Here is a 13,835-nt window from a genome sequence, read left to right as displayed (position 1 = left end):
CTCGTTCAACCTACACAGAAGGGGAGAGGATCACAGGAGGGTATGAATACTACGCTCTCATTGAAGGTCAACTCGGAGGCTGCCGACTACAGAGATAAAAGCATTCTCAGACCTATTCTGCTTGCTATGATTTCATCACCTAGCTATATTCTGAATATAATTTCATATTATATATGACTTGCCTTTAAGGTGAGAAAGTAGACTAATAGCATACACAAGTTTCTCATTCTTCATTAAATTAGTAAATATTCTTAAACACTCAAATTTTGTCAGTTTGCTTAGTGTGTTTGAGTGTCCCTAACACTGATCAGTACTGAACCAAAACTTGTGACCAGCCCAGGACTGTAGTCCTGTCTTGAGAGGGCCCATGTGAGCTGCCAGGAGTCCTCCTTATACAATAGAAATGGAAATATAAAATGTCTACATGGGCCAGGCAGGTAGTTTAAGTTGGGTTGAGTTACTTGGGTGTAAGCAAACTTTAGAAGTAAGAAACATCAAAAACTAATGATGTAATATATGGTGATTAACATAACAATAAAAAACAAAAAAAAAAGAAGTAAGAAACATTTCTCACAACACAGCATCAAATTCTACAGTTATAGCTCTATCAAAATACATATCTATTTATCTTAAGAACAGGGTAACTTAATTTCTCAGTCTAATATCTGCATTCAGCTCAACTAAAAAATAATCTGATATACACTTTCAAAATCCTTAATCCTATCTTTCCACATAAGGTAACATTTACTCTTTTACCATATAAGATGCTATTTACCATATAAGATGCTATTCATAGGTTCCAGGGATTAGGACATGGACACATCTTTTGGGGGGCAACCATTCATCCCACAATGGGGGCATTGTAAAGAATTTTAAAATCATAGTAAACCTGACTAAATGTCAGTCTACTTTTTATTATTACCATGTGCAGGCAATTTTAAACAATGTCAGTGATAAAATTCTCCCCATGAGGGCAGACCACTCCCAATACCTCCCCTACCCTTGGTGTGCCACTGTTGAATATTCCAATATGACCTATTCAGCCTGCCTTAATCTTTCAGGACCAAATACTGATTAAAACAATTTGGTGGATCATCAATGGCCAGCCACACCCCCTAATCTTGGTATGACTGACTCCTCGTCCTTTAGGAGTCAATTTAAGTAAATGTCACCTATTCAAGGAACATTTCCCCAAATGTCTAGATTCCAAGTGGCACCCCGCACTTATTTCCCATATTTGTTTCTTTCATGGCAGTTGTCACACTTTGTAGTTATTTTATTTGTAAGTTAATTTATTTCATCTCCTTTATTAGTCTGTAAGCTCCAAGTCCTGTATGTCTTATTCTTTGAGTTATCCCCAGAGCCTAACACAGTGCCTGGCACATGGTAGGTGCTCAATATATGCGTAGCGTCACTGCATTCTCCTGAGCTTGTATGCGACCAGTAAAGTGCATTTGCTAAACATTGAACAAATTATTCTTTCTTCATCTCATGTCCATTACACAAAAAGAAATGGCCACTTGTCTAAAACTGGCGACATAGAGAACTATTTATCTCCATAATTCAGAAACAGCTGCAGCGTCATGGATCTTAGTGGAGTTTTCTCCTCTTCCAGATCCTAATTTAGGCATGATTAGGAATGTTTCATTCTGAAAATTCACAGAGTTATCCTAAGACTGAACCACAAAATAAAATACAAATAAAGCATTAACGTTACGAAGGGGACCTATACATTTTGTCTTGGCACCACACCAGAAATGACAAGAATCCAGTCAGTACCCCAAACTTACCAAGTTTGAAAGATAAAGCATCGATTTCCTCTTTAAACCACTTGCTCCTCTTAATCTCTTTCAGTATTTCTTTTAGTAGCCCAACTATTCACCTGGCTAGTTCTCCAGACTTAATCTTCAGCTCTCTTTCCTTCTCTCTTTATAGCCTTCCTAGGAGATCTCCCCCATCTCCAAGGCTAAAACATTATCCCTCAGGTGTTATTCCTCCTTTCTGTCCCCAGTCCTCTCCTCTGAGCTCAAACTCACAACTGTTACTTGTTATACCTTCTTCCTTATAGTACAGGCATTTCAAATTTATCATGCCTGAAAAGCAAACTCTTATTTTTTCCTCCAAACCCCTTTCTCTCTGGCCTTCTCCATCTGTAAGGACACTGCCATTCACCAGTGGCTCAATCCAGAGACCCGGGAGTCTTCTTTGACTTCTCTCTTTCTCTCATCCCCCACAGTTAGTTCATTTACAAGTCCTATCAGCTCGACCTACAAGTGTATTTGAACTGCATTTACTTCTTTCCTTCTCTGCTACTTCCTAGTCCAAGCTACCGGTCTCTCTACTTCTGTTCTTAGCAAAGTAGGTGGGGTAACCTTAAAATATAAATCCTATCATGGCATTTCTCTCCAAACTCATGTTAATGTCACTCTCTACTCAACCATCATGTTACACCATCCACTGTGCCTTTCACTTCTTTGCACAAGAACCTTAGCACATTCTGTTTCTTCTGGTGTAATGTTTTTCCTCCAGCCTTTCCCATTGCTAATGGGAAAGGTTCCTTCTCATTCTAAACCTTAATGTCAGTTTCACTTCAAAGACTCCCTTCCTGCCCTATTTAAGCAGATTTTTCCTCTTACACTTTTATTTGTGTTTCCTGTATCCCATACATTTCCTTCATAGCATCCTGTCCCAATTAAAATACTTGATTAGGGCACCTGGGGGGCTCAGTCGGTTAAGCGTCTGCCTTCGGCTCAGGTCATGATCCCAGGGTCCTGGGATTGAGCCCCGTGTCGGGCTCCCTGCTCAGTTGGGAGTCTGCTTCTACCTTTTCCTTAACCCCTACCCCCTTCTCGTGCTCTCTCTCTCAAATAAATAATAAATAATAAAAATCTTTAAAAAGTAAAATAAAATACTTGATTAGTCTTCCCCACTAGATGTGAAGCTACATGAGGGCAGGAACTATGTCTTGTTTACTGATGTATCTCTAGCTCCTCGTGCAGTGTCTGATACCTGTCAGGGGATTAATCAATTGTTGAACGGATTAAGCTGCCCTATTCTATTTTAGCCTATGTGTTACAAGTGCAATTTGCATGACATTGCACAGAAGGGAGAAATTCTTATTTCTCCATTTCATGTCCATTGCTTTAAAAAAAAGAAGTCATTGGTCTGAGACAAATGACATAGAGAGCCGTTTATCTCCTTAGTGCAGAAACAGCTGCAGTGTCATGGATCTTAGCAAAGACAATATTTTTTCCCATGATTAAGAAAATTTCATACTGAATTTTATAGGAATTTCATAAAGAAATTGAATCATAAAATACAGAAAGAATTAATCGTTGTGAAGAGGTAGAACCTGGAAAGTTTTCCCCTGGGACAACAAGATATTTTCTTCAAGCTTCTGAGGTAACTGTACAGATTTTTGCACACTTTCAAATCATCTCACAAAGACAGGTGCTGCCTATGCTGGCCAGAAGTACTAAAGTTGTTTATTAAGGCATGATTCACCCACCCAGAGGCTTTCATTTTCATGAAAAGGAGAGGCAAATTCATTTCAGATAAGCCATGCATCGTAACTTGACCTAACAGAAAAATGGGTCCACATTTACTACTCTTGTGGGTCTTAACGCCACAGGTCCAAAGCAGTGTTCCTTCCCAGCTACAATTCAGAAATGCTTTGCATATCTGGGCTTCACAGCAACCAGACCTCTTTTGCTATCCCTCCAGCAGATACCCTTTGGGCTAGTTTGAAAAGCCCAAAGCCATCATAGCATTCAAACAATAACCAAAAATCCTCAGATTTCCTTAGTGTCTGTCTTTGAACAGTTCAAAGAGCTTCCACATTTGTTTTTTTCTGGTGCTTTCCCTGTAACATTATGACGTAAGAAGATCTGAGATTAGAGAACCTGACGTTCAAATCGTTTGTTCAAAGCCACAAGTGAAATTACCTATCACAATCAGATTCCATTCTCCTGACTCCCGCATGGGGTTTGAGACCCTTTATGAAACATTTCAAAACCACATAGAATTATGAGTCTTGAGCATTTTTTTTATCACCCTCTTAACATAGAGGGGGAAAATGTTATTTTGCGGGTTTTTTAATAAAATGGCTTTGTGAGGACAGGCTTCTAAGTCACCTCATTCTAAATTTACATAGAAAAGTACAAGGAATAAACAGAGGTAAAGCCTTCCACGTGCCAGAAACTTTGAGGAACTTCTGCTAGTTAGAATGTAAAAGGACTCAATTAGAAGGAAGGGCCAGTTCAAGATTCCACTTCTGTAAAATATTTTAGCACCCCGGGGCGCCTGTGTGGCTCAGTCGTTAAGCGTCTGCCTTCGGCTCAGGTCATGATCCCAGGATCCTAGGATCGAGCCCCGCATCCATTGGGCTCCCTGCTCAGCGGGAAGCCTGCTTCTCCCTCTCCTGCTCCCCCTGCTTGTGTTCCCTCTCTCACTGTGTCTCTCTGTCAAATAAATAAATAAAACTTAAAAAAAAATGCTCATGACCCTCAAAAATAAATAAATAAATAAATAGTGATAAAGATGGGATTCAAACAGTTCTGCTCAACTCCAAAGCCAAATGAGCCAAACCACTATTATCTCCTGAAGGCTATTAATAGGGAACTAGTTAAGGGGCGCCTGGGTGGCTCAGTCATTAAGCGTCTGCCTTCGGCTCAGGTCATGATCCGGGGGTCCTGGGATCGAGCCCCGCATCGGGCTCCCTGCTCAGCGGGAAGCTTAATTCTCCCTCTCCCACTCCCCCTGCTTGTGTTCCCTCTCTCGCTGTGTCTCTGTCAAATAAATAAATAAAATCTTAAAAAAAGGAAAAAGAAAGACCAGATTGCATGAACTAAAACCAAGCAGGGAGGGGTGGACAGTGGGAGGTAAAGAATGAGGGTAAAGAATGAGGGGAGGGGCACCTGGCTGTCTCAGTCAGTAGAACATGCGACTTCTGACAGAGCATGCGACTCTTGATCTCAGAGTCATGAGTTCAAGCCCTGTGTTGAGTGTAGACCTTACTTTAAAAAAAAAAAAGAATGAGGGGAGATAAAAGTATGCTAAATACCACAACTTGCACTGGAGAAATCAAGAGCTATTATTTCATTGTGATATTGAAAAGAAGGTGTTTTTCTTTAATTTAAAGGTAGGCAATTTTATTTTTATTTTTTTTTAAAGATTTTATGTATTTAATTGAGGGAGAGAGAGAGCACACAGGGAGATGAGAGGCAGAAGCAGACTCCCTGCTGAGCAGAGAGCCCGACACAGGTCTTGATTCCAGGACCCCAAGATCATAACCTGAGCCGAAGGCAGACGCTTAACTGACTGAACCACCAGGTGCCCCAAGGTAGGCAATTTTATAATAAAAACAGGATATATGGGGCGCCTGGGTGGCTCAGTCAGTTAAGCGTCTGCCTTCGGCTCAGGTCATGATCCCAGGGTCCTGGGATCGAGCCCTGCACCGGGCTCCCTGCCCTGCAGGAAGCCTGCTTCCCCCTCACGCACTCCCCCTGCTTGTGTTCCCTCTCTCGCTGTCTCTCTCTCTCTCTGTCAAATAAATAAATAAAGTCTTAAAAAAAAGCAAAGAATACATAGTTCATGTAGTAAGAGACAAGAAAAAGAGAAAATTATGCAGAATATGAAAAAGAAGATTAAGAAAATAAGATGACAGAAAGAGTCTGAAACATCAGAGCATTTACCCAATATGTCCTCTACCAAAGCAGTGTATGATAACCAGTATTTCATTCATTCATTTATTATTTCATAATCTTATGGAATATCATAAAGCCATTAAAATTAGGTTAATAAAGGATATGAAATGTTATAGAATTATATATTCTACAAAATTATTTCTACAGTAATTCCAATTTGACTGAAGATGTAGAAATGGACAGGCAGTCCTGTAGCATAATGGTTGATTATAAACTTTAGAATTGGATCTAGATTTGTATCTCAGACCTACCATTTACCAACTAATGACCTTAGACCAACAAATTAACACTCTCATCCTCAATTTACTCACCTGTAAAGTGAGAATGATAATATCTTCTCAGAGAACTATTGAGAAGATTATAAGAGACAATATGCATAAGAAGAAAACCAAAATATCTGGCATACTCAGTAAATAATAACTATTATATTTGTGTGTGTGTTAAATAGAGAGATTATATATTATATAGATTATATATATGTATGTACATGTATTGTATATATACACCAATATATTATATAATGTGTATATATGTTATGTATAATATATTATATATAATATGGGTGTTTGTGCCTGCACACACATACACATAGAAATTGGCCCGAGAGAAACTATACCAAAGTGTTAATGGTTATCTCTAGGTGGTAGAATTTTGAGTGATTTTTGTTTATTTGTTTGTTTATACTTTTTGTTTGTCTTTCCTGCTTTTCTGCATTTTCCAAAATTTCTATAGAGAATATGCTTGCTTTTGCAATTAGAAAAGAAGTTATTAGTTATAATTAAAATATAGAGTAAAAAGTTTGTAAGGTAGCAATATAAATAGAGAGAATATACTATAACCATCCAAAAGCAATATCCTTTCTTGGATACCTAAAATGCACCAAATTATCTGTAAATGCAGCAGTGTCTTTCATATAGCCTGAGTTCAGTTTTAGCAAAACAAAACAAATGTCTTTTTCTCTGAATGGTGAATGCCTTGGAGTTACTCCAGAATAATATTGAATTATTCACATTGAATGGTGAATGCCTGGAGTTACTCCAAAATAATATGAAATCAAACTTTATTTCAATAAGGACTTTTAAGCCTAAAATCCAACAAATTGAATCAGTCCTGGTACATGTATCTGTTCCAAAAACCAGTCTCTAAATTTACAGAGACCAGGTCTGGCACTAGGAGATTAAGATGTACTAGACAATTACTACTTGATGGTGAGGTTAGAGGTTTGGGGGAGAGGGTGAGAGTAGAGAGTGATGAAACCCACCACCAATCATTAAAGTATTATTAGTAAGATCCATTTCCACTCCAGGCTATCCTTCACCAGAATGGTGTATGAAACATGACATTTCATTCATTCATTTATTCTTTCAACTAATATTTATTTATGAGCCTGTTGTTATACCTACAGCCCTGTATTACACAGTGGATCTACAGTGGAGAATGGGGTCCATGCATGCATAGGGCTGAGAGCCTAATGAAGAAGACAGACAAGTACTTGTACAAACAGACATACAATGGGGTGCCTAGGTGGCTCATTCGGTTGAGCGTCTGTCTCTAGATTTCAGCTCAGGTCATGATCTCAGGGTGGTGACATTGAGCCCATGGTGAGATCGAGCCCTGCATGGGCTCCACGCTCAGCAGGGAGTCTGCTTCTCTCCCTCTCCCTCTACCCCTCACCCTGCTCGTGCTGTCCCCCTGCCTCTCTCTCTCTCAAATAAATAAATAAATCTTTTTAAAAAAAACGAATAGACATATAATTGCAAATTGTGATGAGCACTATGGAGAAAAGTACAGAATGTTATGAAAGAGAATTGGGGCAGAAAAAGCATTTGACAAAGTACAGCATCCGTTCTTGATCAAAACTCTTCAGAGTATAGGGATAGAGGGTACATACCTCAATATCATAAAAGCCATCTATGAAAAACCTACAGCGAATATCATTCTCAAAGGGGAAAAGCTGAGAGCTTTCCCCCTAAGGTCAGGAACGCGGCAGGGATGTCCACTCTCACCACTGCTATTCAACATAGTGTTAGAAGTCCTAGCCACAGCAATCAGACAACAAAAAGAAATCAAAGGCATCCAAATCGGCAAAGAGGGAGTCAAACTCTCACTCTTTGCAGATGATATGATATTTTATGTGGAAAACCCAAAAGACTCCACCCCAAAACTGCTAGAACTCATACAGGAATTCAGTAAAGTGGCAGGATATAAAATCAATGTGCAGAAATCAGTGGCATTCCTATACACCAACAACAAGACAGAAGAGAGAAATTAAGGAGTCAATCCCATTTACAATTGCACCCAAAACCATAAGATACCTAGGAATAAATCTAACCAAAGAGGCAAAGGATCTGTACTCAGAAAACTATAAAATACTCATGAAAGAAATTGAGGAAGACACAAAGAAATGGAGAAACGTTCCATGCTCATGGATTGGAAGAACAAACATTGTGAAGATGTCAATGCTGCCTAGAGCAATCTACACATTCAATGCAATCCCCATCAAAATACCATCCACTTTTTTCAAAGAAATGGAACAAATAATCCTAAAATTTGTGTGGAACCAGAAGAGACGCCAAATAGCCAGAGGAATGTTGAAAAAGAAAACCAAAGCTGGCAGCATCACAATTCCGGACTTCCAGCTCTATTACAAAGCTGTCATCATCAAGACAGTATGGTACTGGCACAAAAACAGACACATAGATCAATCGAACAGAATAGGGAGCCCAGAAATGGACCCTCAACTCTATGGTCAACTCATCTTTGACAAAGCAGGAAAGAATGTCCAATGGCAAAAAGACAGTCTCTTCAACAAATGGTGTTGGGAAAATTGGACAGCCACATGCAGAAGAATGAAACCGGACCATTTCCTTACATCACACACAAAAATAGACTCCAAATGTTTGAAAGACCTCAATGTGAGACAGGAGTCCATCAAAATCCTAAAGGAGAACACAGGCAGCAACCTCTTCGTCTTCAGCCACAGCAACTTCTTCCTAGAAACATCGCCAAAGGCAAGGGAAGCAAGGGCAAAAAATGAACTATTGGGATTTCATCAAGATAAAAAGCTTTTGCACAGCAAAAGAAACAGTCAATAAAACCAAAAGACAACCGACAGAATGGGAGAAAATATTTGCAAATGACATATCAGATAAAGGGCTAGTATCCAAAATCTATAAAGAACTTTTCAAACTCAACATCCAAAGAACAAATAATCCAATCAAGAAATGGGCAGAAGACATGAACAGACATTTTTCCAAAGAAGACATCCAAATGGCCAACAGACACATGAAAAAGTGCTCCACATCGCTCGGCATCAGGGAAATCCAAATCAAAACCTCAATGAGATACCACCTCACACCAGTCAGAATGGCTAAAATTAACAAGTCAGGAAACGACAGATGTTGGTGGGGATGCGGTGAAAGGGGAACCCTCCTACACTGTTGGTGGGAATGCAAGCTGGTGCAACCTCTCTGGAAAACAGTATGGAGGTTCCTCAAACAGTTGAAAATAGAGCTACCCTACGATCCAGCAATTGCACTACTGGGTATTTACCACAAAGATACAAATGTAGGGATCCGAAGGGGTACGTGCACCCCAATGTTTATAGCAGCAATGTCCACAATAGCTAAACTGTGGAAAGAGCCAAGATGTCCATCGACAGATGAATGGATAAAGAAGAAGTGGTATATATACACAATGGAATATTATGCAGCCATCAAAAGGAATGAGATCTTGCCATTTGCAACGACGTGGATGGAACTGGAGGGTGTTATGCGGAGTGAAATAAGTCAATCAGAGAAAGACATGTATCATATGACCTCACTGATAGGAGGAATTCTTAATCTCAGGAAACAAACTGAGGGTTGCTGGAGTGGTGGGGGGGTGGGAGAGATGGGGTGGCCGGGTGATAGACATTGGGGAGGGTATGTGCTATGGTGAGCGTTGTGAATTGTGGAAGACTGTTGAATCACAGATCTGTACCTCTGAAACAAATAATGCAATATATGTTAAGAAAAAAAAAGAAGAAGAAGATAGCAGGAGGGGAAGAATGAAGGGGAGTAAATCGGAGGGGGAGACGAACCATGAGAGACGATGGACTCTGAAAAACAAACTGAGGGTTCTAGGGGGAGGGGGGTGGCGGGATGGGTTAGCCTGGTGGTGGGTATTAAAGAGGGCACATTCTGCATGGAGCACTGGGTGTTACGCACAAACAATGAATCATGGAACACTACATCCCCAAAACTAATGATGTAATGTATGGTGATTAACATAATAATTAAAAAATTTAAAGAAAAAAAAAGAGAATTGGGGGAGGGGATGTTTTAAGGTAGGCAAAGAGAGTGGTTAGACATGACCTCTCTGAGTAAGTGACATTTCACCCAGAACCCAGAAGATGAGTAAGAGTTAGGGGAAGGATGGAGAAGAGTATTCCGGGAAGAGAAAACGGCATATGCAAAGGCCATAAGGTAGAAAAAAAGTATGGAGCCTTGGGGTAATCAGCAGATCAGTGCAGTCTCTTATGGAAAGGCTTGTCCAGGCTCCACTGTTCCTAATCTCGCTAATTGCAGAGCACAGCGCCATGATACAATGCACAGGTCTTACTCAAGTCTGTCACTTAGCTGTTTTACTTTATTGCTGGGCCTTGTTTCAACATCCTTGAAATGAGAATTAGTGGGTTTCCTTCTGGAACCTCTTGTGAAAATGCATTATATTTCGTCTGCAAAACACTTGCCCTTTTTAGGGCATTAGTTAAGCATATGTGTAATGGAATAATCAACAAAATGTGGTATCTTTACTCTTAAAATGCCCATTCTAAGGAAAAGGAGTAGGAACTCTCCACCAGTTTAGGAAAGTGAAAGAGGGAACTATATTCGCTCATTTGCAATTGTCATTCAATTCCAGAAGGCTAATTATGATCATGAGCTAGGTCATCTATTTTTGTAGAAGTAAACTCTTACTTACAAGGAAATGGTCTATTTGGTGCTTTATCAAGGGGAATCCAGTGGCTTAGCCTGAGAGTTTCATTGTGAAGTTTCTAGATCTTCATGGCTGTAACTCAAATATAATCCTGCTTTAAACCATGTGGTGCTTAGAAAAGTGTCATGATCAAACTGACAAGAATATATCCAAAATCTCTCCCCTGCCCATCCCTACCTTGCACTGGGCCTAACCCCCATGTGCGAGGCATAATGCTGAACATGTGCACACAATAGTTCAGTTAAGCCTTGCTATAACAACCCTATGAGAGCCAGTCAATTCTCATTATTTACAGTAGTTATTCTATAATATGACCCTGAACACTTAATTAGTGAATAACAAACCATTGCTCCTAAGGGAAATACCAGATTAGGTTCCCGTGAGCCTCTGGTCATAACATTTTTGTCAATTGCTCAACAATACATAACCTTGTTTTATGTGTGTTTCTGTTTCAAGACACCATATTAATATATATTGACTCCTTAACTTTGAACTCATAGCCAACAGCACTATAACTCATGCCTGAATGAAGCTTATCTAACATGCATATTTTCTGCATCTTCATGGCAGCCTTTTTGCACTTAGGAACAGTAGATCGCGCTTCGGCAATATGCTTGGAGGCCATTTTAATTGGTGAAATCACCAACAGAAAGCATAAAAATACAAAAGATGTAACACCAAATAGACCATAAAAAGGACACTTGTTTATATATGAAAGCTGAAACAAGACGGCAAAGTGTTGCTTTTTACATCCTTAGCTAGGAACATGCAAGTTGGACAACTCAAAATTTTCACTGCTCTGCACCTGTCTACAAAGAGGCACAAAAGCACCACAAGTATTGATTTGGGAATTACAAAGAAAGTTTAGCAAATAGGCAAATTCACAAATACAGAATTTGTAAATAATGAGGGTCTACAGTAGGTTTATGAAGAAATTGAAGATCAGAGAGGTAAAGTCATTCCCCAAGATCATTCTAATAAAAAGTGGTAGGGGCACCTAGCTGGCTCTGTCAGTAGAGCATGTGACTATTGATCTCAGGGTTGTGAATTCAAGCCCTATGTTGGGTGTAGAGATTACTTCAAAATAAAATCATAGTGGTGCCTGGGTGGCTCAGTCAGTTAAGCAGCTGACTCTTGATTTCGACTCAGGTTGTGATCTCTGGGTAGTGAGATGGAGCCCCCAGATTGGGCTCCACGTTCAGTGCTGACTCTGCTTGTCCCTCTCCCTGCCCCTACCCCAGCTCTCTTGTTCTCTCTCTCTCTCAAATAAATAAAATCTAAAATAAATAAATAGGGGCATCTAGATGGCTCAATCGTTTAAGTGTCTGCCTTCAGCTCAGGTCATGATCCCAGGGTTCTGGCATCGAGCCCCTCATCGGGCTCCCTGCTCAGGGGGGAGCCTGCTTCTCTCTCCCTCTGTCTCTCCCCCAACTTGTGCTATCTCTCTGTTTCTCTCTCTCTCGCTCACTCTCTCTCTCAAATAAATAAATAAAATCTTAAAAATAAATAAATAAATCCAAATAATGACTTCAGAAAAAACCTGAAAGTAACAGCAGTGTCTACACTCCTTAACTATGGAACACCTCAAAAACTGGTAGAATCCAAGTGTCTTCAGGCCAACCTTGTGGAGATGTTGTTCTCTGAAGATTAATATTTGATGATGGCAATTGTGTCTTGATTTCCTGATTTGCTCGAGTACAAAAGCAATTGCGTACTTGCTATGAATTCATGTTAGCAATAAATAAATGGTGTTAACCAATAGTTTATGTCTAAATAGAAGGTGCTATTAAGGGGCACCTGGATGGCTCAGTCATTAAGCATCTGCCTTCGGCTCAGGTCATGATCTCGGCGTCCTGGGATCGAGCCCCGCATCAGGCTCCCTGCTCCACGGGAAGCCTGCTTCTCCCTCTTCCACTCCCCCTGCTTGTGTTCCCTCTCTCGCTGTGTCTCTGTCAAATAAACAAATAAAATCTTTAAAAAAATAGGGAACTAATTAAACAACTTATAATAAATAAAATTCTACAGAAAGTTATGTAAGGTGGTGTGTAGATGATACTTTAGTACTACATTCCTATTATTTAATGAGTTACCAAATTAAGTCTTAGGTACTATACAAAGACCTTTCTATTCATTTTCTCACTTGATTCTAACAATCACCCTGTGAGGTAGGTGCTGTCCAAATCCCCATTTGATGGATTTGAAAATTGAGGTGCAGTGAAGTTACATAACTTGTTTAAGATCATATAGCAAATAAGAAAGGCCCATCTCAAGTTTTTAACCAACATACTATTCAAAATCCAAGAATGAGCATGTGACCAAAAGAGGAACAAAATGACAGAAATTGAACATTGGGAGAAATCTGATAAAACAAGTAAAGATTATTTTAAAAATAAGACAGAAACACAAAGCTTATTCAAACACTTGTAGTATATGACTAAGAAGGAAGGGCAGGGGAAGGATATGCTTATTCAATGAGAATCTATTTAGTATGCAGTTAGCAGAGATTTTCACAGCATTTTAATTTCTGCCCCTTACATTAAATTTTGCTACTAGATAAAGGGATGAGAAAGAATAAATGATAACATATATCATTGGGATTATGCTAAAGAATGGAATGTTCCATATGAATCTTTGAGGAAAATTTTGTAATCTATCAAGCAGAATGGTCCAGATGGTGGGAAGTATCAAATCAAAGGTTTATACTCCAGCCAGCCAGTGCAACACCATTAGGTTTCCAGAAACATCATGTCAAGCTTCGTGTGTGAGCTAAAGAAGCTTTCAGCTCACTGTCTTCTTCCATGAGCTCAAACTCCATCCACATTTGTGGAAATGGGGTACACGTTAGTTTACCTAGGCAGAGGTCTATTCCTCTTAGGGGAACTAGGTCTATCTTAGAAAATGTGTGGACTAAAAATTTCTCCAGGCTGTCTTTCTCAATTAGGCTGCTTTGGGTTGCAAGTAACAGAAAACTCCAGCTCAAATTACTTAAATAAGGAAAATTTATAGGTGCCTGGCTGGCTCAGTTGGTAAAAAATTCAACTCTTGATCTCAGGGTCATGAGTTCAAGCCCCATGTTGGGGCTTAGAGTTTACACACAAAAAATAATAAAATAATTTAAAAAACTAAAATAAGGAAAAAATTTTCTCACATAAT

This window comes from Callorhinus ursinus, unplaced genomic scaffold (assembly GCF_003265705.2).
Source record: "Callorhinus ursinus isolate GAN/ISIS: 27379988/994484 unplaced genomic scaffold, GSC_fseal_2.0 scaffold34, whole genome shotgun sequence".
Taxonomy (NCBI): Eukaryota; Metazoa; Chordata; class Mammalia; order Carnivora; family Otariidae; genus Callorhinus; species Callorhinus ursinus.
This window is presented reverse-complemented; position numbering follows the sequence as displayed.